We start from the raw sequence: 4,939 nt of genomic DNA, 5'->3' as shown, positions 1-4,939 counted from the left end.
AGATTAGTGAAGGTGGAACTGGTGTGCATTTGAGTAATCAACAGGAAATCAAGGTAGAGGGAGAGAATTAAGGTATTCCTTTGTAAGTCCCTTTCAAATTGAGTTTATCAGAATGGCATCATTGTCTAAGAAAGTAGAGAGACTTATGATCACATCAGAACCTATGGAGGTTATGGAATCTAAACAAATAGTGTCTTACAATGTTTTATCTCAAGTTCTTGATGGTGTTATCATAAAAGGTGATTTGTCTAGTTATATTGATTGCAAAATCAAATATTTAGGATCATTGTCAATATACTCTCAATTGAAATCCCTGTGTGATAAGAATGCCAAGATCAAACCCAAGTATATTAGGGTTTATGAGAACAATTTTCATAATGCAACCTATTTCCTTGAGGATTTTGAAGAGGAACATATAAGAATCATTCTTAGTTGATTTCAGGGTGAGAATATCTATCCGGAATGATTACATATGATCACTAAGGAACTATCCATGCTGTGACTAGTTTTTGGTCAACCGGTGAAGTTCCTAAGCTAAGGCAAATTTCTAAAGAGATTGTAATGACATTAACTCGGTCTACCTCTGATTATTGTATTTTTTTAGTTATTAATATTAAGGACCCAATAATTAGATTGGCTACCATGGTTATAGGCTATAGGATATTCTATTCTAGTAGAATGAACAGTGTGCCATCTATAGCAATGCATACAACCTAAAGAATGATTGTTGAGAACACAGATTATGACCTATGTGAGGCCATAAGGAGTCAATTGATGTTAAATCTGCAATCAATTAAGAAGGACAATAGTCAAAAGTTCAAATTTGGTCAGTTATTGATTGGTTTATTCTTTTACTTTTAGAATTTCCTACTGGGAATTGGTGACATTGAATGGTCAAAGGACCTACCGGTAATTGCCCAGATCAAGAACATCATTAAGGTTGTTAAGAACAATTTCTCTACTACAATGAATAGGTACTCAGGAGGAACTTGTAGAAAAAATTGAAGAGAAGCCCTCTGAACAAGAAAAGGAACAAGATCAAGAGAAAACTGAGGAGAAGAAATCTACTAAACAAGAAAAGGCATTAGTCAAGTAGCAAAATAATGATGATGATGATGACCCATTAGGCATCAAAGGGTCTATAGATGTATAGAATATGAGTGCATTAGAACTAATGGAGATTGCAACTGTGATGCAATCCAAGGCTCAAAAGAAGAGACTTAAGGAACAAAGGAAGGAAGCATAAACTATCCAAACTATTGTGGAGATTTTGTCTAGTCTTCTACTAGAGACTGCTATAGGGAGCTTGTCAACTCCTATTGGTAAGCTTGGCCAGTTGGTTGCTGATGCCTCTGACCAACTCGAGTCCCTTGAGGAAGCAGCTCAAACTTTGGTTGAGAAAAATTACAGAAAGAAAAGAGGTGAACATATAATGAAAGATATTGATATAGGGAATATTTATTTATCCCTGAACAAAAACCTTTTGAGAAAAGCTATTGAAATAGGAGGCATAATTCTATCTTATACATCTAATGTTTCATTTTTCTATACCAATTTAATTAAGAGATGAGAAGAGAAAGAACATGAATTGGAAAAGATATGTAATGCCTACATACCTTTACAAGATTCAACCTCAAGTTTTGGCAAATCGGTTGATGATTTGCAAAATCGGTTAGATATGTATGATTTTGAATAGGCTAAGAAACTCTAATCCCTGAAGGAGATAAAGAACGTATTGAGACCTAAAGTGGACATACAACAATGAGCTTATAAGAATACAAAAGCAGTTTTAGCTACTCTAGAGATGAGTACTGTTGATGCAATGGAATAATTTTCTGCACAGGTCATTACCACCATAGAGATCATTGAAACCTTACTAGAAACATGGGAAAATTATTTTTTTCAAATGAATCTTACTTTTAGTAATATTTTCTTGAGAATTGCAGTGAACACTCCTTAATATAGACTTTTAAAGTTTTTGTATATGTACACTTTTGATGCAAATTTTTCTATATATATATTACTTTTCAATTTGGCATTGTTGTGAAAGGGGGAGTAGAAATATGTATGTGTGTTGTGAAAATTTTGTATGTATTAAGGGAGTATAGTAGAAATTAAGGGGGGGGTAGAAATATGGTTGTACAAGTTTTGCAAGCACACTTAGTTGTAAAGTTGTAAAATTTTCTAAGTGTTGCCATCAATTCCAAAGGGGGAGATTGTTGGCTTGATGATGATTGTAATGGATGACTTCATGTGTTGTCATTGATGGAACATGTATACACACACATATGCTCACATTGTCATCTTAGTTAAGACAAACCGGTATTACTTCTAAAGTTATTTGTATTGCAATCGGTATTGGATGTTTAGTTTATGATGGTTTAGAGAGTGTCAAACCAGTATATGTAGACAACCGATATATGCAAGAATGGCTTGACACCAACTTTGAGATTCAGTGGAGACAATCAAAGAAGAAAATGGAGGACAATCAGTTTACATGTTGATAGTGGCTAACTCCTAACTGGTATCAGTGTTCCAACCGGTATTCATTGATTGTGTGATGAGTTATCACCGGTCGTGATGATTTATCCCTAACTAACAAAGTTGACGATAATTTGTGATGAGTTATGTTTGATTGTCCAGATACACTGCACCTAGGAAATTGTGATATGATTCCTAAGCTGACATAAAATCTAAATGTCTATATAATGACAATGTGATGAACTATTTTGTAGATATGATATGATGTGAGATAGAAGTGTTAAGTTGTTGAAGGCATTGCAGAATATGTTGGTGATGCATTGAGTAGAAGAGGATCTATTTAACAAATTTGTGCTACTTCTAGATCACACAACCTATTGTTTTCTAATCACTACAACTGTCAAATCCCCTAACCGGGTAAGCTCAAGCAAGCTTCATTGTACAAATCCTTTAACAAGGTGATCCATTAGTTTGGATTCTGAAATCCTCTACTAAGGTTACTCCTAAAAGGGTACTACCTTTAACAAGGTAGAGCTCCTAATAAAGCTTTGGGATCTTTAACAAGATTTTCTCCTAGCAGAGAACTTTTGTAGACCTTAACCGGTCAGTTAACTATTACCACAGATAGTTAACTTGTGAGTCCCATCTCACTGTGGTTTTTCCCATTTGGGTTTTCCACGTATAAACACTTGTGTTATGGTCCATGTTTTACTTATTGTGGATGCTTTAATATGATTTTGGATTGCATGCATAGTGTCTAGTAAACTTGTTAAGTATCTCAATTGGTCAGTGTTTAAAGTGGTATTGTTTTTGCTGTCACTAATTCAACCCCCCTCTCAGTGCAATTTCCAAGCACCAGAGCAATAAATCACAGGAATATGTTGACATCAATGACAACAACATATCCTAGCAGCAAGAATGTCCAACAATCTCCCCCTTTGGCATTGATGGCAACGTATGAATCTGAAAAATAATCAATGCAATGAAAGAAAACATCTCCAATAGACTCCCCCTAAGATCAAGCAGATAAAATAGTTTTTCACATGCTTCTCTCCCCCTTTGACAACAATGTGAAAAATATCAAAATAGAAAACCAAACTCTCCCCCTTAGATAAACAAGTCATGATTCTCTCACCCATCAACAAATAATGAATCCAATAGACTACTCTGCTAGAGGAGCAACACTAACTCATCAATCTAGATAAAGAAATAAGATTGTGAATTCCATGGATTGATGTAACTCACTGCATCTAGTTCTCATCATGAAGGGTGGATACCCCTAACTTGTCTCTCAAAATGGATAAATGTATCTGCAAGCAAAGGCTTAGTGAAAATATCAACAATATGTTCCTTTGTAGACACATATTCCATCTTCACTTCCTCTTCACTGACTTTTTCTCTCAAGTAATGGTATTTGATTGACACATGTTTAGTTTTTGAATGTTGCACTAGATTCTTTGACATGTTAATAGCACTGTAATTATCACAATATATGATAGTAGGCTCATCATAGATAACTCTAATATCCTTAAATATTTAATTCATCCAAACTACCTAAGTGAAACTACTAGCAACAACAATGTACTCAACTTCAACAGTAGATAAGGGCACCAAATCTTGTTTCTTACTAGCCCATGAAACCAATTTATTACCTAAAAAGAAAGCACCACCGGAGGTACTCTTTTGGTCATCAACATCACTAGCCCAATCAACATCAATGTAAGCACATAACATGAAATCATCATTCCTCTGATACCACAAACCAAAATCCATAGTTCCCTTCAAATATCTGAATATTCTGTTTACAACAGTGGCGTGACTCTCTTTCAGATCATCTTGATATCTAGCATCCATGCAAACAACATGCATAATGTCTGGCCTAGTCTGAGTATAGCAGTCCACCAACCATAGATCTCTACAAACTTTGATTATCTTTAAGAGATGATAACTCAATGATGAATGGATAGTACCAAACCGGTACTGAGAGGAGGGGTGAATCAGTACAGACAAAAACACAATCCTAAACTGGTTTGTCAATAAACATTGTGCTTTGGCAGACAAACAATAACACCAGTCTTAAACAGAGTACAACCGACCAAACCTAGAGTAACTGAGACAAGCATAAACTAGTTGACACTTATCTTTTCATACAATCTAATACTTCATTCCATTTCACCCTAGTGCATGAACAGGTAATCTATCATCAACGATATATATAAACAACTAGATCAACATGATTTACCTTCAGACACAAATCACTTAAACCATCACATAAACAACACCACACATGACACATAGATTTTTCAGGCGGAAACCTAACTAGGAAAAACCACAGTGGGGATGAATACCCATAAGCTATTTTGAACTCTTTAGAAGTTCGCTCTATTAGGAGCCTTGTCTAGTTAAAGACTGATACAATAGGTTCTATTAGGAACCGATCCTGTTAGGGATCACCCAG

This window comes from Cryptomeria japonica, chromosome 6 (assembly GCF_030272615.1).
Source record: "Cryptomeria japonica chromosome 6, Sugi_1.0, whole genome shotgun sequence".
NCBI classification, from domain to species: Eukaryota; Viridiplantae; Streptophyta; class Pinopsida; order Cupressales; family Cupressaceae; genus Cryptomeria; species Cryptomeria japonica.
The sequence above is the reverse complement of the archived record's forward strand: the minus strand, read 5'-3'. Positions refer to the sequence as shown.